Source organism: Corvus kubaryi, unplaced genomic scaffold, assembly GCF_017639235.1.
Source record: "Corvus kubaryi isolate FWS band 111438036 unplaced genomic scaffold, C.kubaryi_AGA036_p1.0 37396, whole genome shotgun sequence".
NCBI lineage: Eukaryota > Metazoa > Chordata > Aves > Passeriformes > Corvidae > Corvus > Corvus kubaryi.
Genome location: NW_024581135.1, coordinates 28748657 through 28775729, shown reverse-complemented (window position 1 = coordinate 28775729; position 27073 = coordinate 28748657). Strand labels below are relative to the sequence as shown.

General features: G+C 38.2%; 1 long non-coding RNA gene across 1 annotated transcript; it reads right to left on the bottom strand.

Moving 5' to 3' along the window:
• Positions 1 to 20215: 20215 nt before the first annotated feature.
• On the bottom strand, positions 20216 to 25404 carry LOC121670630. Its single transcript, XR_006018174.1, has 3 exons — positions 25208 to 25404; positions 23204 to 23312; positions 20216 to 22524 (listed from the first exon to the last, which is right to left on the bottom strand). It is a non-coding gene; the product is annotated as an uncharacterized LOC121670630 (long non-coding RNA).
• Between the last annotated feature and the right edge of the window lie 1669 nt (positions 25405 to 27073).

The following is a 27073-nucleotide window of genomic DNA, read 5'->3' as shown; positions in this document are numbered from 1 at the left end:
AATTCTCATTAATAAAACTATAAATATGAGTATGTTGTTTTATAAGTACTGCTTTTCTAAATTCTCTGTGGGCAATAAATAGGAAAGTCAACTCCCTGGAAACTAGCAGAATTAAGAAGATGTAATCTAATACCAGTGGCTGTCTCCTGAGCTACCTTTTTTCAAGCTTTCATCCATTATTCTCTCTTCATCCCACTGGCAAAGCCAAGAGAAGAGTGCATTGTCAGTGACACTTCTGCTGAGAAATGAAGTTCTCTTGCTCCCAAAGCTGCCAGTGATGCTAGTGACAGCCAAATGTTGCTGCTCACATAAAGCTGGGAAAAATATCTTCATGGTGGGTCTGAATGCATTGTAAGGCAACATCCCGTGCAAGGGCTGGACATGATGGCTGGAAGGGTTGGGGTTATTTTCCGTGATGCCTGTTGGCATGGAATAGAGTGATGTTGGCACTTGCCAGCATTAGTATGATCTATACAGTTTATTCTAGCAATGTGGCCTACAGGAGAGTAGAAGCCAAATACCAGTTTGGTTTCTAAGGCTACTATATTTAAAAGTTTTAAATTGTTGGTTTGCAGGTTGCTCATGTAAGAAGTCCATTCCTGCAACTAAGGCAGGATATTCACTAACCATAGTTATCCATAGATACCAACTGTAGTTACCAAGACAAGGGTTTGGTGACATTTTTCAAAGCTCATTTCCATTGAAAACAGTGCACAAAGGTAGCAACTATGGGACACTTCCATCTGCAATACATGTTAAGAACTAGAGAGGAGATGATAACAAATCAAACAATTGGGTTTAATAGGTGAAGTTTTTGCAGATGACAGGGACTATGACTGGTCTATTTCAGACAGCAAGTTGTGAAACTTGTCTCCACCATGCAACCTCTACCGAACAGTTAGGTCAGTCTATTAGAATCTCTGAACATCTGAATTTTCCTTCCAAAATACAGCTAGTGAAATCGTGCCTAGTCTGTCACTTTTCTTTATTACAGCTGTGTTTCCTGCTGGCGTAGACCGTACAGCGCTGACTCGAGCACGAGTCAAGAGTGACACCAAGTGGTTAAGCATTGTATTTCTAGGCGATTTTTTCAAAGTCGCTTTCTGGTTTATCTTTGATTTTGAAACATCACTCTTGGGTTTTTTCTTCTAAACAGTCCTGATTATGTCACTGAATATTTTTTTCCTTAAATAAGCACAAACAGGCTCTCTCTTGTTTTATAAACAAACATCTTCCTCGAATTTATGCTCCAATTCTTTCTGCCCATATAATACAATTTGCATAAAATTTCTTTTCTCCAGAATATGGCAGTTTCTGGGTTTTAATGAGGTATGTGTTGAGAAACATGTGGAACTGTTTTCAAAGAGGAATAAGGTAGTTGCAACTGCACTATAATTATTTGACTGTAGAAGAGCAAAAAGAATGAGCAGCAAAATATGCTTCTGGGTAAGGAATCTTCAGGGCAGTCATGATAGAATAAGGCACATTTCTTTCTCCCATGCTTCCTTCTAAATGGTAGGTATCTAGTGGCAAGCTGTTCCCCTGTTTTCTCCCTCGGCAGAGCTCTGTGAAGGACAGGTGTGAAGTAGCCCACTTACAACCCTGCTGAGAAAACCAAAATTGACAGAACTCTTGAATTAGAGCCTACTGCCAGAAAGCTCTTTAAATAATGTCCTCGTTCATATAATCAGCAAAATAACAGCTCTGATGAGAGTTGTCCCCTCCCTTATCAATCAAACAGTGATTCTTGGTAGCTTTGTGAGCAGCCATTTTTCTGGAATTAGGTAATCACTGTTCTTCCAGAAGAAATGATCTGCTAGCCTGAGGTATTCCCTTTTTTGGCAAGTAGGAAGACTAAGTCAAAGCAGACTTTCTTACCAAGTAACCTGATTATCCTAGCCAATTCTTACAGTGTCCAGAGGCCCAGTACTTTAATTTCTGCTGTGAAAAACACAAAGGAAAGCGAAGCAGTGTTAAAGAGTACTTAGGCAAATGACAGACAGAAAAAGCATGTAGCCTATCAGGAAGACAAGCCCAACAAAGGGAGCACTGGAGGGAATAACAGTGGGTATTGCAGAATGAACATTAGTTTGAACTCCTTGGAAAGTCTCTGAGTTAATGGCCAGTCCTGCTACCCATATGGAAAATAGTGGTTGTGGAGTTGCTTGCATTAAAAATCATGGCAAAGACAGATCAATTAGAGGTCTGTGGATAAAAAAATAATTACTTAGGTCAATCTGCTGTGCTTTCTCAAAATGCAATAATTAAATAACAGGTATCTCCAAAAAAAAAAGGCAGCTATTTTAACTGCAGACACAAAATTGTTCCCATAAGTGAATGCTGGCATCAATAGTAAGCTCTCTGCTGTTCGTGTAAGACAAGTGTATTTGTGCCACTGAGTTGGAAGGTGACAATGTTTTTAGATGGCGCCCTTGTGATCTCAGTAATTATCACATCCCTTGCCAGGGTAACAAACTAGCAGAGTAAAATACAGTTTGCAAGTAGAGTTGTGAGAATTCAAGTAATTCAACTGCTGCTTGAAGTGTCAGGATGGAGTGAGAAAAAACTGCAAGAGATCCCACTGTGTTTTGTGGAAATGAAGAGCAGGCTCACCATAAAGGGACTATAGCCATTTTATATGAATGTCTCCTGTTGATGTTCTAGTTGCTTTCAAAATTTTAACATAATTTTTTCCTTTTTTTTTTTTTTTTTTTGAGTTTCAGTAAATTCTGTGTTTGGGCAGTGCTGTTATGTTTTGGTTTCTTGCCAATCAGAATCTGCTAAGAGTGAGTTCTTCAATTTTGCAGTTTAAAAAATAGCATTTCTCATTCCATGTATGTGTTTTATACAGAAACTGTGAAGCTCCTCAATAATTTCTTTGTCTGCCTATTAACCAGCGTTGCTTTGGCAACCTCTTCTTCATGTGTTCCATTTTTCCACTTAATGGCTCAACAACCATTATCTTTGTGTGTTATCATTATCAGTCCAATTTTGTAAGACACAAAACTAAATTTGTTGGTAATAGTTGCCTTCATGATTTTTTTTTAATTATAAATATAACTGGGTTTGTACATGAGGGGTTTTTAAACACTTTTGAGTTTCAAATAAGAAGTAAAAATTCTGGGTGCAGGGCATTTGCCTCAGGGGACTGGTTTAGGTGTGAAGTGCCACTAATAGCCAATACCCAGCCACTTCTGGCCATGCCTCTCAGGGATGTGGGAGCTGTTCTAGTGCCAGAGTTGCCTGATTTCCCTAGAAATCTGGTGTTCTCTCGTTATTAATGTTGAGAGTTACCTAATAAGAAAAACTGCAAAAAGGACTGCCTATGCCATAAAAGGAATTCCATATGGCTTCACATTTCCCACATTAGAAATAATTTTGCTATTCTTCATTCATGCTTTAGAAAGTTGAGAGCTATGTTACCACCTTCTTTTGCAAAAGGGCATCAGAGATAGCACAGAGAATAAACTAAATGAAAAAAATTATTGTTGTCAATCAGTGGCAAACTAGGACAGTTCCAAATGTTTAATTTGAAATCTGTATCTCACACCTGAGGCCAACATGGGAGATTGTATCAGCAGGTGTTTGGAGAGGATGCTGTTTGTCTCCATTTGCAATAGCTTTGTATGAATTTAATTATTAATAAGCCAAGTTCTTCAGTGGCTCATGCCTGCAAATATCAAGAGAGTTCCAAGACCCCAAGTAGTAGTCATTGGAAGATAAATACTCAATTTATCTCAGGGCGATGTAAGCCTAGTGCAACATAAAAATAGCATTTTTCTAAGATGGTGATCCAGGAGGGAGAGCATACTCATGTTTGGTTTGTTCTAATGTAGATTGAAGTCCTACAGGAAAAAAAAAATCACCTTCACTCTCAAGATCCAGGCAGGTTTTGTGACATATGAGGCACCATATGGGATATTGCTGAATCGTGGGACTCAATTTAGCTCTTGCTAAAGCTGTTTTATCTAAGAGATATTTCGAACTGTTTTCATACAGCTTGCAGGAGTTAATAAAATATCATATGAAACAGTCTCTGAATCCATCAAAAGCATTTTGAATCTCTACTGACAGAAAAAAAGGCTGAGAGATGTTTAATATTTACTGGCCTCCCTTGAGGTGCCAATCAAATCAGCTGCAACAAAGTGACCATGAAATTTTACAGTATTATCAGGAACACTTTAGAACTGCCACTTTTTTTAATGTAAATCAAATGTATATTTCTGGTAAGCTCTCTGTTGGCCCCAGCCAAATGCATATGATACGTGACAATACTGGTAATTTTTCTGCCTGGTACTAGAGTCGTGAAGCTCCAGACTTTCCAGGAAAACTCAAAATATTTTACACAGGTTGTGCTTTCAAAAGCCACGGGTAGGACCAATTTTTAAAGCAAGAATTAGGAGTTGATATGGTCAATGTTAGCTGAAGGTAAGTAAGGTGAATTCTTGGTTTTTATATTTTTAAGGAGCCTCTGCAGGTGCTATTCATATACTATTGGTACAGCTTTTTTCTGAGACTGAGTATGTCCTTAGCTGTGCTCTCACCCAACTGAGAAAAAGTCATCCTTAAACCCTATGCAGGCAAGCAGCAATACCAACCAAGTGGTCTCTCACCCTGGAACTGAGAGTTATGAGCTGGTCCTTAAGTGCCTGGATCCAGCTGAGTTAGCATTTGTTGGTTTAGGGTTTTGCAGGACAGTTATCCTGTTTTATTATCAATAAAGTATCCTTTTCCTTAGTGAAAACATAGTTCATCCTTTCTATATCCTGGCTTAAGGCAGGCATCAGCACAGACGCTGAACCTCAGCTACAAGAAGCCCCCATTTCCCTTTGTTCTTTCTTCTCTTTATTTTAAATGATTTGTTGAGGTTTTCAAAGGCTTCTATAGGCTTATCTGTTAAACACTCATTACCATAATCGTAACAGAGAATGACACAATATGAAAGAAAAACAATCCATCCTTTCTGTAGCAATACAATACTATCACCTCTGTCACAGGATAAGTCAACCCTTACAGTTTTCCATAGACATTTTGTCTCTACTATTTAGAAGAACTTCAAAGGAAATATCTTAAGGAACCTAAAAGCAGCTGAGCAGAGAGAAATCTGCTGGCAAATGCATATCACCAACATACAAAAAAACCCCCAAATTTGTATCTCTTAATGATGTACAGTTGATATGAGACTAGATTCTCTCTTAGGAATTCTCATTTAGTTAAGGTGAAATTGCCAAAGTGTTTTCTTTAAGCATGCCCTGGGTACTTTCGCTGCTTTTTCCATGCTGCATTCACCTCCTCAGGTGTGGGTTTAAACCAGGATCAGCCCTTATTTTTGAATATTATTAACTGACAAGTCACAAATGACTATTCATTATATTTCAATGAGATAATGATACATGAGGTCTTAGCAAATCATTCAATAAAATCATCATGCTGCGCATGTTAACTTTAGAGTAACACCCTACTCACAGAGGGCAGAAAGGAAAAGAGTCATTAATGAAGGAAAATTTAAAATATTTACTCCTTTTTCTGTCAGAATTAACTTGCCTTGTACAACACACCAGGAGAATCTAAGCTTTTCCTATTCTAGGTTTTCTACTTCTTCACCACACTAAAAAGTACAACTAATCAACAATCTTTTCCTCTTTATAAGTGGCTGCTGCATATTTTCTCCTGCTTCTTATGTTCTTACACTTTTCAAGACTTGAAAATCAGTGGTACCCTTGGGCATGGACCACATTTACTCAAATGTCTTGGGGGAAAAATTATATTGCTTCTGCCAATTATAATTTTTAAAGAGAATGAGTTTACCAAATTTTATTTCACCCTTTTTAACATATACCATCTAAGTTATTTTACTTTTTTTAAAATTCTGCTTCTATTTGCCAGGACACCCAAAAAAGATTTCATTTGCATTTTTCATAAAAAGAGAGACCAGTTTGATGACTGGTATAAACGGAAAATTGAAAGAACAGGCATTTTAATAATTCCTCTATCCTGAAATATAAGGACCAGTCTTGTACTTTTTTCATGGTTATGCTACATTAAGGAAAATCATTGTTCAGTGTACTCTGAACTCTTCCGTTAATTTTAATGGAAATGTGAGTGGAAATATTTTGGAAAACCTTGAACCTGGTGAATATTTTTCTCAACTTTGAAACTGTCCTATACATTCCTAAATGAATCAAATGTAATTATATAGAACATGCTCAAATATGGATTATCATTCTTTCTGTTTGATTTTTGATATTTTAGAAAATAAATCCCTTACACTTCTTTTAAATTGTGTAGATTGGACCAAAATAGCATCAGGTTTATTGCTTTATGTTAAATGTTATATGACTATTTCAACTGAAAATGCATAATGAAATTTGCAGTAATAGGGTTGTCTTTGTGGTTGAAAAACATTCTGCATTCTGATATATTTTAATGAATATTTTGAAAACCTCAGAGACTAATTTAGATTTTCTCTGACATTTTGTAAGTGCTTCATTAGAGCTATGTTTCCTTCAGCATTGTCAGACATTCTTAAAACTGAGTTAATGAATAAACATTGCAACAGTCATCTAAAATAATTTACATCCTTGTCCCTGTAAACATCTATACATTCAGCAACAACCAGAAGACAAGGCCAATTCAGGGAAGCTGCTCTGGGGAGAGATTAGGGGCAAATAATGATAATTTCAGATATCAGAATTAAGAACAAAATCAGTGAATGTCCACTGCACAACAGTAACAACAACACAAAGACCAGCAGGACCCTCTCAGCAAGTAGGAGTGACAACAGGACACCAAACTCGAGGATTTTTAAGCTGTGATATTCAAGACAGTATTGATGCCTAGAGGTGGCCACCTAAAAACCTAAGGCATCAATATCAACCCTCTATTTTTCCCTATATGGCCCCAATATTTATACTAAAGCAGTGATAAGATCTGAACAATCAAATTTGTACTGCCTGCAGACTCTCTGCTGCAGCTTCCCTTTGGAATAATGGACGCAGAGTGTGTTGTGTAGCACACAAAAAAAGCAAGCAGTTTTCCTCAGCAGCTGCAGAGGTCACTAAGCCTGCTAACATTGTGACTTTGGAAGTACATACTTCTAAATGACAGGAAGCACAAATGGATTGGAAGATCACAGACTGTCAGGCACTGCAGACTGCATAGAATTAGACTGTAAGGCACTCTAGCAGTAGTAGAAAAGCAAATCAAAGATGTATGCAATAAGGAAATACTAATATGAGTTGCAGATGACTTTTTTTGGAGGCAGAGACAGAAACAGCAATGTAGAAGAAGGATGGCTCCTAGGCAACTTTATTTCAAGTCTTAAAAAGCAGCTATGGGACATTTTTCTTCACAATACTAGTGCTTCCATCTCTATTTTTGCTTCCTCTTCCATCTTGCTGGGGTTAAGAAAGGCAAAGTTAAAAATTCGAGATAGTGTTGCTTGTTGAAAGTGTGCCTGTTATTGCAATCACGCTTAAGTACATAACACTACTGGTTTTTTATTTGTATTTAGCCAGTATTTTGTATCAAAGTGAAGCATTTTCAGGATCTTCATAGCCGTACCTTGGGTTTAATATTGGGGAGATAGTTCTATGTAATGGCATAAATGACTTCAGGATCAAGGTAGTAGCCTTGCACTTCTTTTTTCCCAATTTTGCTTTGGTTTATCAAATTTTTCTTGAGGTCTACGCACTTTTGTGTTTTGTTGCAGTTTTACATGCAAGAGAAAACACCAAGTCTGTATAGTGAGGGTTCCCTTGGCATTGTCCCACCTAGTTCCTAACACAGCTTCTTTAGGCTGCACACGGGGTCTTGCTGAAAAGACTTAAGCTGCTTTTTCCCAATTTCCAACAGTGGTGAATGATCCCCTGTCATCTTGTTACTCAAGTTCATAGGAAGATCTAGGACTTCTACTGCTCAGTTGGAGTTTTTCTACACTGTCACTAACTTGTGTAAAAACACATTTTACATTTAAGGTGGAATAGCTATTTAAGATTAACCCTTTTTGCTGATTCTCACAATAGAATAGTAGTGGGTTTTAATCCAGTTCAGAGTCTGAGGTGAGAGCAAAGCTTTTTAAGTTCTAGAATAAGAGTTAACAAGGGTTATGTACTCAGAAGCTGTTCCCTCCTGTGGATGATGTCCTTAGACTCCTTGCCTGATTAACTCTTCAGTGACAGTAGCTACTGCTACTGTTTCTCAGTTTCAAATTGCTTCCAATCCAACTAAAATCCATTGCCATTGCAGGGAGCATGTAAACATTTACTGTCAATTTTTGTCTGTGCAAGTTTTGTGTTTAAAATAAAACTTTTCCAGAACTTCCCATAATGAGGGGCCCAAATTACTAAACGGGCATTTTTTCTTAAGCTCTTTTGTTATTTTCTACCGTGGCTACTGTATTATATTCATTCCTCTCAGAGAAGTAAATCCATCCCCATATATGGAATCTGCTTTCAGCAGCTGCAATTTGTTGCTCTTCTGATTGACCTTAATGCTGCATCAAAGAGGTGTGACACTGGTTTCTAAAACCAGCTCAAAGCAAACAGCAGTGCTATTTAAAGTGGTAGGGGTTTCCTAGTTTAAAAGGTTTTTGGCTAGAAATTGAAGAATACCTGTCATGGAAGGTGTTCTGAACAAGTTTGTACTTGAACATCTTCGTGGTTTGGGACTGCCCACATTAGATCTGGGAATTTAACATGCAAGTAGCTGTTGTGTCAGGAATGAACCATGATGGACTCCAGGGCACTGGTGGGGTAATGGGATATGAATTTTGTGACCTACGTGAAAAGTGCTGATAGAGAAAAGGATTTTTGATTGCAAAGAGTCAAAATGTTTCATGATCTTTTGACAGAACACAAAATGTTATATTGTTAACCAAATTAAGTGTTGTATTTAGAAGTTTGTTCTAAATCTTTTGTTCCTTTTTAAAGATCTACTTTAAAATTAAAAATGCTATTTTGAACAAATCTGCATTCAATATGGAAATATTTCTTGTAAAATTCCCTCCTTTGACTGAAATTATTTGCCAAATTTTCAAATACTTTTAGCTTCCTGAAATGATAATGAGTGACAAATTTCCTGCTCCACAAATAAAAGATTTTGCCCATCTCTTTTCTAAATACTTTGAAACTCAGCAGAAAATACAGATAATTGCACTTCCTGCGAGTTCATCTTTATAATTAATTAGGTAGTAAAGATGGGCATGAGTCCCAAACCTGAATTAAGGCAGCCTGGGGTTTTTAGCATATTTCAGTACTATGCCAGAGCTACCTCCAGGCTTTCCAGATTTTTTTTTCTTTTTTTTTCTTCTTTTTTTTTTTTTTTTTTTTTTTTTTTGGTCCATAATTAAGGGCTAGAAATACTGTCTTGTTTTTCTGTTAACAAACCTGAGATTCTCATGTAATCATGTCACTGGCCATAGGTGCTGGCTTTGAAAACTTTGGTATGTTGTGCTTTCCTCCTGATCTAGCTCTGACAACAGGCAAGATAAGTTATCCAAACAAATATTTTGTGCAACTGTCTGGTACAGTTGCATTCTACAAATGAGCAGCCACATGAAATTTGTGTGCAATCGGATCAACTCCTTCCACTGCCCATCCGTATGAGATATGGAAGATTTATGGTGACTGGTTGCTCTACAGAAAGCTGATGTTCCTATCTGAGCATATTCATGCAGAGAAACTGGAAGTGGAAATCAAACTGAAAGGATGGGCCTTGACCAGGGGAAGGTTTATAAAAGTACAGTTCAGAACTCTTCCGGAAGGTGGTTTTGCACTCCCTGGGGTTGGCAGTTGACAGAAGAGAGCACAGGGAACATTTCCTGGGCTTTAGCACTTGGTCAGCCAGCTGCAGCAGCTCAGTTGAGTTTTCCACAACAAAGGGTAACCACATATTTTTGATCTGGCTTTTATTAACACTGTGAAAAAAACAAAAGTTGAGGTTCCCATGAGGAAGTGTCGCAAGTGTGAGTGCTGTGAACCACAGTCAGAACAAAATAGTTCTTGTGTCCATGTAAGGATGGCTGCTCTTAGAAACCTCATATTCAACTTTAGAAAATATAGAGAAATTTCAGTTTATAACTACTGCATGTCACAGCGGTTATACTTAAAAGAAAGTATTTTCAACCCATCCATCCCATAAGCTGGGTGTCCCTTTCACTGTTCCATTTCCAATAAAGGGAGAAGGACTGACCTGATAAAAAAGACCTGTCTTTATTACGGGGACACTCAAAAATATGAACTAATTACTAGGCTGAAAGTCCCAAAGGCACTGGCTAAAAGTACATGTGGATCTAATATGTATCTTAAACCAGGCACACCCATCCAACCACGCCTATGTACATGGGAGTCCTTCTCCTCCTGCATCAATGGGAAACACCAACTCCAGCCTGTGTTTCAGTGGCTGTTCTCCAGGTGAGGGAGAAATCCTGAGGGAAGGGCTCTGACTGTGTCAATTTCAACTCTGTAAGGTGGCAAACTGTGGTTTCCAAACAGCTTTGTAAGTTTACTGCTCCAAGTGTTAATGAGAGCTGACAGAAGCCAGAGCCACAGGTGCATTTGGTTCACTCATTCTTTGGGCTGTGCCTGTTGCACTGTTAAACCTCTTCCCCTTCCTACATGCATTTGTGGGGTGAGAGAAATGCTCATGTTGCATCCTGTTGCCTTTCAGAAATGAGAGCGTGAGCTGTTTAGAGAAGTGGAATCAGAGCAGGGGAGGACTGGTTTTAATTTAAAAATGAGGTGTGGATCAAGTCTTAAATTCTAAAGCACAGTCCTGAACCAGTGTATTAAGTGAAAGATAAGTGAGAAAATAGGACAAGCATTTGCTCTGTAAAAGACTGCCATTTTCATGAGATGCAACTAATTGGTTTTAACTCTCTAGCAAGCTGAAGAAAATAGCTGCCTCCAAAACTGATGACATTTCTTCCTTTTCCATGAAGGTATCCAAGGGAATTGTAACCTACAGGCAGTGTTACCATGCGAGCTGTGTTATCTCTGCAGCAGGATGCAATGTTGCTGATAAAGTGAGACTTCCCTAAGACAGTTCTGGTTTGTAAAGAGATTGAACAAGCGGTCAAGACATGAATAAATACTTGGGTGTATCAGAGCTGGAGTAATGGAAAAGGGAGTTTGGCTGAAGTGTTCTATATGTACAAACAGCATTTCTCTTTTCGCTCTCTGAGAAGGAAACTGTAGAACTGAGTAATTACATTAGTGTGCTTGGTATTGTTCATAAAAGGTCCTGAAGAATTAAACATCTCTTAAGAGTTAAATATTCTTCTATTAGACAAATTTATCAGGAGAGTAGTGGAAGTATTTCTTTTCCTCAACAGTACATTAGATTTCATTTATTAAGACACATCTATACTAAAGACCAAGTCTGTTTTTAAGGATTTCAGATGGGCTTTAGTAATGGACTTGCTGACTTTTTCCCAAACCATTTCAGGAGGTCTATCTTTCTCCCAGGAAAAGTTATTACTTCCCTCTAAAATCTGCAGAAATGATGCTGTCAGTACAAAAAACAGGTGGCCCGAACAAGCTTGGATGCATGTAATCAGAGGTTCCCCAAGGCCTCTCATATCTTTGCGCAGTTAATCATCAGGTAGAGTTTGTTAGAAGTCCCTTGGGCATCTGTTGATGCTGATTTTAATTCCCAAGTAAATGGGATCAGAGCTGTATTTAAAAAAAAAGGACATCCCCCCAAAAATTAAAATCATTACCAATATATTTAGCTACTTTACATGCATCCTTGCTTCATGAATAGGCTCTCTTATCCAATATTACCAGTGCTATTTTGTCCCCAGAGCTGTGCTCTTTTCAGGAGGCTGCTCTGAATTTCTAAAATGCTACTTGGCACATATCGACTTTATTGATGTCTGGCTGATGCCTTCCCATGCAAAGAAATACACCTTGAATGGGATTTGTTCTGCTCTAGTGTTAAGACAAGCAGGCAGAGCTTAGATGATTCATGATTCATTCTCTTTCTGCATTTGACTGCACTAGTAAACCAACAGTAAAAAATATATATAAATAAAAACTGTAACCTAAATTCCCCCGCAAATTATTAATCTCTCCTCTAAGGACATATTTCTGTGTATCCTAAATTCTGGTCGTAAGTAGGTAAATCAGCCTGTCAGCAAGACACAAAACTACTATCCCAAATTTCAACACTGAGTTTGGTACCTTAGAGACAAGACCACCATCTGAGAATTTACAAAAGGTTAGTGAGAAATAAAGGCCCATATTCCACTGAGAAAGGTTACAAGACGGACAGAAACAGCAGGGAAACATTGGTGCAGAATTTTGCTTAGGTGAGAGGCAACAGAGAGCTGATGATTTTAAAGAGAGCTCACAGCTAAGGTACTAAGAGGGGTGAACCTTTCTTGATTTGTGAATTTACCCTCATACAAGGAGCTGAGTATTATAAGACATATTTCCCAGTAGTCTAGATGTGAGAAATATCATCAGGGAAAGAGTGGCATATTAGAAGCCAGACTAAATAAACCTGCAATGATTTTATCGCAAAGGATTCCAAGTTAGTCTCCAAAATATCTAAATTGCAGAAGAATCATAAAATAAAATTTAAAACCTGTTCAATGTAAATGCTTCTGATAGCATTCTTAATCACACAGCTGCACTATTTAAAAACAATTCTGTAAGAAACTGGGGTGTTTTTTACATGATTGGAATATTCAAAATTGGTGAGTAGTACAACTAAATCTTTTCTAAATGAGATCCTTATAGATTTACAATGGATGTCTCTCTCAATGGAAGTTGCCATGGTTACAGCACAATTCTTCATGGAGCACACTTTCATCACAAATTGTTACATATTTATATACAAATAGTTTGGGCACATTTTTCCAACTTCTTTTTAAATGAGAGCTACAAGGATAGCCTTGAAGGAAAATTCCATATTTGTGCCTGAGTACAGTGATGGTCCAGCTGCACCCGGAGTCATCAGATACTTCAGACTGGGGTGGGCCTCAAGAGGTCTCTAATCACACCTCCTGTTCAAAGCAGAGTCAGCTCTCAGATAAGACCAGGTTACCTGGGGCTTTATGCAGATGAATTTTGGAAACCTCCAAGGTTGGAAAGAGCCCAGCTTTTCCTGGGCAACAGTCTTGTGTGCAAGAGAGGGCAATGCTCCTTGGAAAACTCTTCCTCCTTCCTTCCTGTGGCTGGGGTAGAAGGCACTTTTGTATAATCTGTCTAAGGAGAAAGACCTCACTGACTTAGTCAGCTTTGCACCCCAGGCCTGCAATGAGCCGCCCTTTTCACATTCCTGCTCACAGTGTGAAGCACAAACAGCTTGCTCTGGTCCCCTTTCCTGGAGTGGTGCTCAAAGGTAATTTCAAAAGCATCCTTGTGTAAAGACAAATGTTTCCTGAGTGCTCAGTTGTCCTGCTGAGGACAAGTTTTTTCTTTGTTACTCTGCTGCATTTTATTGCTCTGGTTGCATCAGAGTGTGCCATAGTTACTGAACAGAGTGGTAGCTCCTGTACAATTTCATGTCACAAAATGCCTGGGGTTCAGAGGTCATCTTGCTTTTCAGTGTGGATACTGGATGATTTGTCACTGTTTGAGGTAAAATTCCACATCTAACACCCATCTATCTAGTTTTATTAAACAGCCTTCATGGTTGTCAGTGTCTGGACAAGTCTTTTTTAATAGGTCCGTGTTAAAGTCCTGAGGATTAGTTTGGGTGAAGGCGTCATGCTAAAATTTGAGGTTCAAATAGGAAATTTCCCATAATTCTACTTTATGATTCCAAGGAGAAATTGAAAACAAGGTAAAAAAAAAAGCAAAAGGTAGGTTATCTTTGTTTAGAAAGTATGAAGCTGACAACTCTTATGTGGTACTTTCATTAACTGATTGCAATACTTTGGGAAGATATTTTGTTTGACTTTTGCTCAGTGAATTCCACCACCAGCAAGCCACAAGGAATGGAGTCACTCAATAAGTTTTCATTATGTCTGTCTGCAATGGACTGACTCCAGGTAGCCAGAAAATAGGCTTGTTGGGTTGCTTTTTGAAATATGCAAAGTGTGAGGGGGATCTCTGGTGCTCTAGAGGGTGGAGAGTGGCAGCACTTATTGGAGTGGACGAGTGTTCTTAGAGTAATACAAGATTATTGCATTTACAAATTATCTGATGGCCTGCCAGTTGTTCAGTGCCATCTTGCTGGAAGCAAGCCACTAATCCTCTTCTTCATTCACCCTTCCATGATATCTTAAACTCCTGTGATGGGTTTCTCCATTTGTATAGGCTCAGGCATAGTTGATTGGAATATTACTTCTGATACAACCCTGCAACTCTGAGAAAGAGGAAGGACAATTTTTTTTCACCAGTTTGATAAATTCAAAAATAAACCAGCCTTTTAAATCACTGCCTGTGATTCTCATGTGACTAACTTCACTCAAGGCTTCTTGGCATGGTTTAGGAGACAAGGCAAAATCTTTTTTTTTTCTTTTTCCCTTACTGGTCCCTGATAAGCAACATAAATTAGAAAAACCTGCACGAAGCCTAAACTCTCCTCTGAATCTGAAATAAGTTTTCAACATATGATTATTGATGGTTTAATTGCAAGTACATCTCAAAGGCAAGAAGGAAATTTAAGTTTCCAAACATACTGACATGTAATAGAAATCAGGCTCCAGGGCTGTCTCTTCCTACTACTAAATATCCCTGTTGAAATTTCTGCCTATTTACAACTATGTCTACAACCAAACACCTGAGCACTTAATGCAAATTTTTCTTATGTAACTGTTATGAGGAACCCTGATCTTAATAAAGCCCTTGGAATTCATTTTGTCTCCATTTAGTTTGTCTTTTGTTCCTCTTTAGGGTTTTTTAAAATAATTTTTGAAACATTAAAAACTAGGGCTGCTTATCACTTACCCCAACTCCAACAAAACCCTTCACGGTGTGAAACATGCTGTTTTCTACATGTCTGCACAGCATGCACAGCTCTTTCCTCATGTTCATCCAAAAAGAAACATTGACTTTGTTGTTTGTTATGAGGGGTTTTCAAAATACGCTCTGGTCAGCTCTGCGAATGATTATTTCAAAATAAAACCCTAAGCTTATTTAATGATCTTTCTGCTGAAACTATTGTTAATTGGCTCTGGTTCCTCTAATTTAATGTCCTTCAGAACCTTCCAGTAGGGTAGAGAGGATTTTACTGGAGTTACTTTCTTTATCATTCAGCAATAGAAAAATCTAATCACTACTAAAAATCTTCTGGGGTTTTATTAAGTTAGGTCTGATTTATGTAATTTGCCATAAAGTTCATTAAAGACTTCATTAATTTTTCACCAATCTGTAACAGTCTTATCACTGCTGTTTTTATTAGCTGAGATAAAATTAACTAGGTTTGACTTCTTAAATTTGGGGGCAAGTCATTTACCTGCCCTATCACCACTTTCATAATAATTACATTTTGCTTTGTCGGATGTGAAATGGTACTCTTCTTATCCATCAGTTCCAGTGATTAGGATCCCATATTTCAGACCAATTGCTTGTACTGACACTTTGATCTCAGCAGTTTATGTTCTCATTAGCTGACTGAATCTTTGGTCTTTCCCTTTTCCAAAAGAATCACTGGGTTTGAGATTTCTAACGCTAAAAAGACATGGAAAATTTCCATCGCCCTGCAGCTCAACCATGAACCCTGAAGGGATTGATGTAAACCTGAATTTTACTTGTATTTGTCCATCTGCTTTTCCTAGACCTCAGTGGTCCTTCCTTGGAACAAGGAAATATGAAAATACTGCAGAGGTATGTTACACATCAGCCACAACCCAGGGTGTTTTGTAAAACAGGATTTTTAACCATTTTCTCGCCTCTGAAAATTTTTCCACTCTGCCTATGGCACCATCATCTGTGCTATACCAACACCCATTTGCACTTGACTTCAAATATCAGCCAGTGATTTCCATAAAGATTGTCATTCCAGCACTTGTTCGAATGCTGGAGCCATTAATGGCCTGGCAGATCAGCTGGACCATTCTGTTTTATGGACCAATGCCCACCAAATTGACCAAATCTAGTAGGTCATGATCTTTTTCATTCAATAATCTAAAAATGGCTACAAGAAAAGTATGATAAAAGTATTTTCAAATGAAAAATTAAGCCAGTACCCACTCTCTTTTTCCTCCAGGACTAGCACTCGATAGTAATTTTCTCTAAAATGTATCAATACTAATTGGAGAAGAAACATGATCTTGCAAGAGAAACCCTATTTTCTTCAGAATTACTGTTACATATTTTAGATTCTCTTCCTTGGCCGCTTTCCCTTTGCACTTACATTTGATAAAGCAGCTGTGTAAAAGGTATCAGTGGTATTTGTAGGACAACCCTGAGCCTTCTGCCACCACATTATTTGGAGTCCTTTGTGCCAAAGGAATGTTTCAATGCACAGAGCAGAGCAATGCACTTAGTAGGCACAGGGATTGTTTGAGACATTCGAGTGGACTCTGTCACAGACACAGTGACCTGACAAATATGTGTGTTGTCTCCAATACCTCCTGTTCAGTGGTTTTAAAGCCTACCTTTGTGAGGATTTTGATCAACTCTCCATTTGAAGGACTTCTGGGATGCCCAGGTGACTCTGGTTCACACAGTGGTTTTAAAGCTGTGTCACTTGTATGTTTTTACTAAAGAGAAGGCATGCAGAGAGGCTAAGAAGGAGCCTTTGCACACATTTTAAACTCTGCTTTGAAGCAGGAATGTGTTCTGACATTCAACTGAGTTTATTCAGAGATATATCCCTTACAATTTATTTAGTAGTAAAAGAGTGAAAGCATCTCAGTTACCCATACTTCTGACTTTTCCCTCTCAAAAGCTGAGAAACTGTGAATATAGTTTATTTGTAACTCTCATGATTGTTACAAATAGTGCTCTCCTTCTGCACAACATTTTTGATCGGAAGACTTGGGAAAATCTGTGTCAGAATGGGAAGGAGAATCTCTATCCTTCGAATCACAATCTCTGGAGATCCTATGCTCCAAAATGCAAACTCTTCTAGTAGCTACTCATAATTCCCCACAAATTAAAATTAAATTAGACTTCATTTAATATCTAAATTAAAATATCTTGTTCTATTTAGGGTTCGTGGTTAATCTTTTTAAAGCTACTGTTCCAATTTTCAGTTTTTCTCTAAATTAGCAATATTTCCTCCTCAGATTTCTCTGAAGAGGAAAGCCCTGTATCTGCACCAAGCAACATTAACTCCAATGGGAACAGGAGCATGCTCACACAGAATTCACAGGTGTGATGACAAAGATTTAACCTTCTGACAGTGTTCATGTTGGATGAATTAACCTGCCTGCAAGGAAATTGCAGAACTAGGATTTCTTACTGTATAATTGAAAGTTTGAGTTCATAAAGATGAAAAGAAAACAAACAGAAAGAAAACTAAACAAAATTCTTCTCTCTTCTTCTGTTTTCTTGGAAGTGGGATTTTCTTTTCTGTTGTTTCATGACTTCTTTAACTCAAGGGTAAAACAATAACATTATAGAGATAAATTCTTAATGTCAGAGACTGAAAGAATCTGTCACTCTGCAATGAAAAATAAGCAATTTTAGCTTTGCAATGAAAAGGTAATTAAATCTTCTCAGTAAAATATAGTTTTAGGAATACTTTTTTGCAATGCCCTTGGAACCTGATTGGAGTTCGAGGGCTGAGCACCTCAAAATCAGGATTTAACATCTTTTTAATGGCCAGCATCTTTTGCAATAGGGAATCTTGAAAGCCTGAGAAGCTGGAGAGAGCTGCTTGTGTTTTTGTCAGTTTGCAAAGACATTCCCAAAGCTCAGGACAGACATGAAAGTCATGGGAGAGGAAACATCCCCACTGATTGAGCAGTGTTGCTCTCTGTGCTCCTTCTGATTTACTGCAGCTCTGCATCGGTTCAGCCACTGTGCAGCTGCAGTTGATCTTTTCTGATGGCCATAACAGGGCCTGTTGCTGACCAGATGTAGATGAGGCTTTTTTAAAGCATCCAGTCCTTTCTGATGCACTCGACTGCATGCCTGTGACTCCTGCTGCTGCTTTTCCAAATGCCTCTCAAGCTCTAAGGTAGTTGAAACCTACTGTTTTGCACCCAGATTGTTCTGTCACTGGGTTCCTGCCATCCAGACCAGGAAGATTTGTTGCTCTTTGCTACCCCCAAATACCCCATCAGTGCTATCTTAATCCACTTCTTCCATCTGTTACTTCTGTACTTGAAAAGCCCTCTCCCCACCCTCTGCCTTCAAAGAGACGCTCCTCACTATCACTGCTGTTGAAAATAGAGGCATGCACAGGCTCAACCTGCACTTGTCAGCAAACTCCAGCTTGGTTATCTTGCTTCTTATTTTCCTTTTCCTCAAGTGGGTATTATGCAAGTGGAGATTTGAGAGTGACCTGAGCAAGTCTCTGTTGGAGACTTTTCTATGTCCTGCATTAATCTCTTATTCCAGCCTTACACCTGTCTTCCACACAGAATGACAATCCACAAAATTGCTTGCTCATTTCAGTCAGGCACAGCCACATACGATCAAGAAGTCCTTTAGGGAATATCAAACATGTACAGATTATTTTGAAACAAGATATATATAAAGTGTGGTGTCTCGTTGGAGCAGCTGTATGTTTGTTATTCACTCTGGCTGCTGGCTTAACAGTACAGGTTCTTTTTCCAATGAACAGTTCACTTCATGCTCATGAAACTTTTGCTTGGCATTCTTATGAAAATTTTTAAGTGTCTTCTACCAGCAGTACACCTCTTACATGTTATTGCCCCTACGATCAGTTCTCATTTTGGCAAATATCTTGCCCAGGGCAACCATGCACTCTGTAATTCAGATAAGAACAGCAACGGAACACAGATCTGTCCTGTGTACGTGTAGGTTTTTCTCAGTGCTTTCTATATTGCCTACGTTCTGAATGTGTTTTGTGTTGGGTTGTAAGAGCAGAATAGCACAGGGCTTCCTGTGGTGTGAATTTTGTAAGAGTTAGCTACTCCCTGGTGAATGTCAATGGATGACAATACTACATCTATTCCATTAAGCAAAGGTGTTCTATGCTGGCTTTTCACTTTCCATTACAATTCCGTCTCACTCAACTACAGTCAATTCTCATTGTCTATTCACAGTAGTTGTCTCTAACGAGTCTTACTAGACCGTCCTTCATTGGAGAACCTTAGAAGTTTGTTACACTATACAGCACCCAAGAGAGACAATCAAAAAATAGATTCTCACAGGAATCTCCTCAACCATCAAGGAGAAATATCTTCTCTGAGAGTTGCCATATACAAAACAAGGCACAGCAGTATGTGTAATGCTTTTCCAACAATATGAAAAGGAAAAATTATATGGTATCGAAGCTGTAACTCTTAAACTCATTTTTTCCAGATGAATCCTTGAGAATTTTTATGCATTCCTTTAAAGGCATTAAATTACATCATGTTGTCACCAGACTCATTTTTAATATAGAAACAAAATATTTGAGAATTAAAATCAATAAAAAATTGGTGAAGCCACCATTTGAATTTAATCTCAACAGAGTGTATCATACATTCCTTGTCTGACCCACAGAGGTGGTTGTTTTATTACTGTTTGTCTCCTATGCACTTCTGTTATTGCATGCACATTTTGTATATTTGGACCCATTTTTAGCCGTGAAAACACACAATTTCATTTAATGTGTAGGCAGAAAAGAAGCTTACATTTTTTGCCAGATCTATCTAGAAGCAGCATCACTAACACCTTTTTTTAAATAAGGTGAAAGATAGAGGAAGCCTTCAGGCCAGGAGTGGAGGTGATTTTGTATTCAATGTTACTTTTAATTAAAACAATTGTAACTCATAATTGAAATACCTGTAACTTTTCACTAATCTTGGATTGGTCATTAATTCTCTTGGATTTTGATTCACCTGCTCCCTATTTATTTTATATATATATATATATCTCGATATACATATTCATTGCTTATAATTCAGAAATAAATACTTAGCCCAGAATTCTTAGTTATTAAAATGAACATTTTGTTAATGTTTTCTTACTCATTATTTCAGTCCATAATATAAAAATACAGTTAAAATATTAGAACCTGCATTTTAAAATAGTTATATGGTTTGAATTTTTTTCAGTGGGTGATTTTTAATCTTTATGTAAAGTGTTAAATCTAGGAGGAAGGTAGAAGGTTTTGTTGCTCTGACTTAGTGTCTGGAGAGGCAGAGTTAGTATCTCCCACTGCCAGCTCAATGCATCCCTTTCCACTGTGAGTGGCAGAGACAAAATGCTTCAATTTCTGTACTGTCTTTAGACAGCAATCAGATAAGGGCTCTGATAGAGATGGGCTGCTCCCCAATACCTGGTCAGTCAGTAAAACCCTCAGGCTCTAATGGCTTCAAGTTACTAATTTATGATAGGGATACTGAGGGAAGGCAATTGAGTGAGATCAGAGGTGGGAAAAACATTTTGCGACATTTTGGAGGACAAACAGGATGTGGAGCCCTGATCTTTGTTTGGAAGGAGCAGCAAAACTTATAGATGTGATAATAACAGAGGAGTTGCCAACTGGCCTTAAGGAAGTCTGATGAGCTGGCAAAGCACTTGGACTACAGAGTAGGAGATAACTGGGAGTAGGGGATAAATGGGAATTAAGTCCTTTTTTTCTGAGATCATTCAGAATCTGGGTTGTGTTTCTTCTCCCACCTTTCCACTGCCTTCTGTATGTAGAGTGGAAAAGATTATTTGAATTTCCTGTAAGAATTACAAATTCTACCTTCAGTCTGCAAGGAGTGACTTTTATAAGGCATTTTTGGCATTGGTGAGAATGTGCTGCATTTTGGGTTGTTTTGGGTTGTTTTTAATTTTAATTGAACAGAAACAGCATATCAACATTTTTCTGGCTAGCATTCTGCAAAATGTTGAGGTGACTATTTTAACTGTTTGTTTTTTTTTTTTTTTTTGCAGGACTGTCGTTTAAATATGGGGTAAAAACATGATACAGTCATTTAAATGCATTTTGTGTCAGATATTTTAATCCCTAAAGCATTATCTGTTGAACAGCGAGTAAAAGAGTATCTGAGATTTCTGAAGGTGTTACAGAAATAAAATCCTTAAGAAAATATAAAACTAAGATACATTTTGTAATTCTGATTCACTTATATTTTGAAATTTGGTGCTGTGATCCCTAAGTGGATCCTTTACGTTTCCTGAGTAAACCAATGATAAATTCTATGGACAGAACTCAAGACTACAAGATTCTTTTTAAGCTAATGAAGTGATGCAACTCGCAAATATTTTGGGAAGTATGTTGCATATAGACATATATCTAAGTTTACACAGGTCCTTTAGTCCTGAAATATTTATGTCACGAAGAAACTTGTCTGACTATAAATGTCATCAAAATCTGGCACATTCAAATTACAGCTTTTCAACTGAGTGTTATTTCTGTAAGGAACTACATCAAAACTCAGGTCTAAACACATCTAATCTTAGTTTAGACCCAGATCTAAATTTTACACTCCTATTCATAGTGTATTCTATCCTTAGTGGATCAATCTCAAATCTGCAAGAAAAATGGATGATATTTTAAAGTAAATATTAATCACATATAGCACCCAGTGCTGTTGATTTTGAGAGCCTGTCTTTGAATTAAAAACTGCAATTTTGAAATCCTGTTCTGTGATCAAATTGCTTCTCTGAGTTGTATTTAAATAATCAATCTGCATTCCATTTTTTGAGTTATAAATCATGGCTTTCAAAAGTAATATTTCCTCAAAAATTATGTAAATCCTTGTACAGTAAATCCAAATCAACTGGGATTTGGCTAGATTTGCTTTTCAAATATCTCTTCTTTGTTCTTTGCAGCTAAAATGAGAAATATTTATATTTTCTAGTCTGCCAGAAAAATCTGGATTTTGTGTCCTGTAAGAGGGAACCTGTTTCCAACACACGAACCTCTCTCTGACCATGCAAACAGGAAGAGGTGCAGCGCTCAGGTCAAGTTACCAGTTCAGGTCGAGGCAGTGGGAACTGGAATGTCAGTAGCTGCAAACTCATGTACTCCATCCCCATATCCAGCCTGCCTCCCCTGCCAACCTGGCTTCTCTGTCCCTGCTCCTCTCCCAAGTTCTTGACCAGTTCTGTGCTCCTGCAAGACGTTGAGATCGGACAACTTCTGCTTCCCTCCACGTTTTCCTTTGTTCCTTGTCTCTTGCCTTGTTGTACCCCTGGACATTGCCCATTAACACTGAAGTGCAGTCACATTATTTATTTAGAGATGAGGTGGCAGTGCAGGTTGCTGCCCATCAGCACTGAGGCAACTGTGCAAGACTTGCTCACAGGAAGAAGAACCAAGCTTCTCCAACCCTTTGCTGAAGGTCAAACAAGCAGTTATCCTGGAAAAGTTCATGGGTCAGTTCTGAATTTCACCACGACACAGAAGTGTGTGCACGGAAGTGCAGCTCAGGATTGGAAATACAGCTCCTTGACATTCTGTTGTTGTAAAGCACTGTGGAATTCTGCCAGAAAGCTATGAAAAGAAATAGTAAGTTTCTCTTTTAAAGCAGACTATGAAAAGTAGAGAAGATTATTCCAGCTATACAGCAGAGCCTGGATTTAAATTAAACAGTGACAAGCTGCATATATTTCTTAAACTCATTACAAATATTTAACAACATTTGTGCTCTGGTTGGATAAATCATGGAAAGCAATGCTTTGTCACAAAGGTATGCCATGATTAACCTTGAATAACTGCTTTACTAAGCACCTCTTGCTACTCCTGATAACAGAAGTAGCTGCTTACTATCCATTATACAATTATCAGGCTCTAGTCCTTTTATAGACTATAATCTAGCTTTAGGCCCTTCCCCATTCATAGCTATGCCTTTAATGGAGTTTACTTAGGAAGTGAATTATGCAGTTGTCAGTAACAAAACAGACAGGCTCATTTTTCTACTTCTCAAACAGCTAGCCATGCAAACAGACGTAATACTGGCAGGATCTTGCTATTTGTCTGTCAGCTCCACATCTTATCTTCATTGTTTGTCTAAAATACCTTCTCTCTCTAAAATAATTTTCAGGTTCCTGTGGCTTCCTGAAAGCTGGGAGAGTCTGTAAAAATGCTGTCAATGTGGTTGGTGCCCAACCACACAAACTGATCTGGTTGTTGTATTAGTCTAAATTTTTTTTTAAAAAAGGAAATTTATTACCTAAAGCAATTTATCCAGAGCAGCTGTTCTGTCTCAGTTCCATCCAGAGAAGTGGTGTAAACAAACCAGAGGAAGACAAGTACTCCTCCCTTTGAAGCCAATGTTGAACCTGAAAATGGAGATGGAAAACATGATTTTGCCACAGACTCAGGTTGAAGTAATGCAGAGCCAAAAGGCAGTTCCTGGTCTCAAGGAACTTTCAAAATAGATAGTAAGAGGGAACTTTTGTTATTGTGCAAAGAGGAGAACTGGGCAAACTCAACCTACAGTCCAATACAGGCTAGCAGAGATTGCTGTGTCTGCTCTGGATGGACAGAGAGCTGCAGCACAGGGGGGCATGTTCAAAAAGGGGCCATTACAAGAAACTGGGGGGCTACTTAAAAAAAAAAGAAAATCAGACATGGCATAAGTCACCTTTCAGAGGCAGATACCCCAGTGCATCATCAATGGCACCGTCCAAAACTAAGGATGATTCACAGTGAAGGAAGCTTTTAACAATGCAGAAGGTGACAGGCATGATGTGACACACAGAATGAGAGGAAGTAGAGGTGAATCAAGGCTGAACAAGGCTGCACTCCTACAGATGTGTTTGTAGCTGTGAAAGACGTTGCTCTTCTTCAGAGTGGAAAGGTCTTTTAATTTCCCAGTAGTATCGTTTCAGCTTGGTACTGCCCAGGTTAAATCACTTGTGTGCTTCAGATGAAAGTTTACAAATAAAGCCCAATGAAAGCAGGAGCAGGCACACATTTTTTAGAAAATACATATATAACAGACAGGAAACCAGTCTCTGATGTTTTCAAATCCTTAAATGCTCTCTGTTGCTACCTAGTATTGCAGTAAAGCTGAGGGGAAGGATGAGGAGTGCTGTAAGTGGCTGTATATCGCTGCTGCTGAGATGGTAACGTTGTGCCTGAATGGGGGAGCAGCCAAGGTTTCAGTACCAGCGCACAGAGCAGTTCATGCATTGAGACTAAATGAAGTGTTTGACCCTCATGCTCATGAAAGAGGAAAACTTCCTGCCAGTGAAAACTTACTTATTGCACTACAGGCCCAAGTTCTGCTTTGCTCAGCAAAAAATCATGTTTCAGTCTGCATCAGCTTCCAGCAGGTGTTTATATTTATTACTTGTATGTTTTGCAAAAATATAAAGACAATATGAATTTTGATACTTACTTTCCTGAATGGCACCGTAATGCCATTAAATAAACCTGTTTTCACCACTGCTTTATCTTCTCTGAAATTAGTTTCACAGTTTTTCATAACTGAGTTAAAAAGCATTTCCACAGAGATACAGTATAGCTAACAAAAAACCTTCATTTCTTATTATCTCCTGATTGTTTTGCAAGTGTGACTGGCACTCTTCACACTTGCCAGAATAATAATAACCTTTGTTTTTCAGGACACTTCTAGTCCAAAATGAGAAATCTGAAAAGTTTTAGAAACATTTTCTTTTCTTACAAACTTTTAGAAACAACACATTAAAAAGAACTGCTATTTTCTTATAGTGTGGGTCTTTCTGAGTGCCCATGGCAGTTTATCTGGCTAACCATGAATGGTAATTAATCACACCAATATGTTCATCACAATGTCACCTGCTTTCCCTTTTCATTCCAAGAAGCTTTCCTGAGCACAGTAAATTTACATGTACAAAAATCCCAGAAATTTCGAAACATAATAGTTCCAGACACTGATTTTTTCCAAATCTACTTATTCATTTGACTGTAAATAATAATATTAGTAATAGATATAGTGCTCTTGCCATTGAAGTATATTATTTCCTAAATAAAGGTCAGTGTATCTGAAATTTTTTTTCAGAATCAGTACATGAAGTGCTGCTTTAATGAGTCAGAGAGCAGTGAAATATTGTGGTTCATTTTACTCAAACAGTGCCTCAGCTCATAATTAGCATACATTTGGTTTAGACAGCTAAATGAGGTTGCCTCACTATGGCTAAAAACAGAATGCAGTCACATACAAAACTACAAAAAAGTAAAAGTTTGTTACCTAGGGTATTCTTTGTTTTTGTTTCATGTTGCTGAACTATGCAGGCATCCAAGAGCACTCAAGTGTGATCATTGAGTAGTATTGAATATCAGTAACTTGGGAGAAACAGAGAGAAATATGACCTTCAGAGATGCAGAAAATTTGCATAAATCAATAGTTTATTCAAGATTTTTTTTTTGTGCTACAGAACACCAGCAAGCTGCAGATCTAGATATGTTTTTATTATGTAGTGATCAACATTAAAAATTCCATTATCAGAGCTAATAGCTTTGTGGTGGCTAAGGCATGATCAGAATATGCTGTCTTTATTGTCTGTATTAATGTCATCTTTCCATTTGCTGATAATACTAAAACCTTCTTTTGCTATGAGATTAGGCAGATTTGACTTGGAAGATATACACACACACTGAGACATATGACATTGTTGAAGGTGCTTTTTACTCCTCAAGTTTAAAATGTGTTTTTCCCGAGTAAATTGCCTATGGTATATACATTTTTGTTTAAAGCATGTCACTGCTTTTCTTCTCAGAGGCAAAATTTCTTGGCTTTTTATTTTAATTTCCTTTTGGATAAAACTTTAATCTAGGCCTCCTAGAGGCACAAGAAGCTCTGAAGTGGGATTACTGGTGAAAATTCTTCTGGAATGACCTTCTTTCCAGAATAAAATTAAAGTTTGAGGATTTTATATAAAAGAGGAGGCACCCTGCTGCTGCATATCTTCCTTTTGCTGATTTGCACAAGCATATAAAAGTAACATTCCTTTAACTTTGTTTTCTATGTATATAGGCTTTCAAGACACACAAAAAGTCAACATCATTTTAAACTCAGTTTTTCAGTGAGAAAAGTACTGCATCATTTTTATTTTGATGTGTCTTGTATCCAACACTATTCACCAGCAGCTGAACCACAGACTTTCATAAGCCAGAGGAAAAAACAAATAGCTCAAATCTTTCATCTTTGAGCAGAAATCACTGGGAAATCCAGCTGTTCCCCCAAGCCCTTCACAAAGGAGGTCCAGAGAGGTTCAGTCCTTTTCCTTTCTCTAACTCACCTGCATGGAGCTGTTTTTGGAAATGATGCTCTGTAAATGTCAGCAGTGCAAGAGCAACAAAGCACAAGGAAAGAATATCACTGTAAAATGCCACTGGCAAACTGAAATTTATTAGAACCCCATTGAAGAATATGACTGAATGTGAAAAGGAAAAGAGAGCTGGTGGTAGAAAATTAACATAAACACAGTTAAATCACTACACCAGAGGCAGTGGCCTCTGTTCACATAAGAAATATGTTCTCTGGAGATGTTTGCTGCATCTTATTATCTTCAGTGGTGGCTGCTAAAATGTCACCTTCTGTCTGCAGAGCACCAGAAAACTGTCCTTTCTTATCAGACTCTAATTTGGCAACAGCAATGCACACACACGACTTCTAGGCTTGATTATTGCAATCCATTACAGCCAGGAATGAAGCCATTTGCCTTGAGACAGCTCCAGTTGTATCAACCCTCTGGCTCAGCAGCCAGAGCTGCCAGTTCCCTGCCATCAACTTTGCCCCTATTTCCTTCCCTGGATCCCTGCAGTATCCACAATCCAATTCCAGGCTCTCATTTTCCCAGTGGGAGTGGGCTGCCTAATCAGAGCCATCCCTGAAGCTGGCACTGACTGGAGCCTGTGCTGGCAGCAGCTGCTGGGCATTGGGTGAGGATTCTCTCCTGGAGAATGAGCTGACCACTCCCTCACAGATGGGCTCTCTCCACCAGTTTTCCAAGCCAGCTCCTGGATTCTTTGTCTACTCAAACCGCCCACTGAAATGAGGGTGATTTGCATGCACTCAGGATGATCAGATTCCCAATCTCTTTCTTCTGGAGAA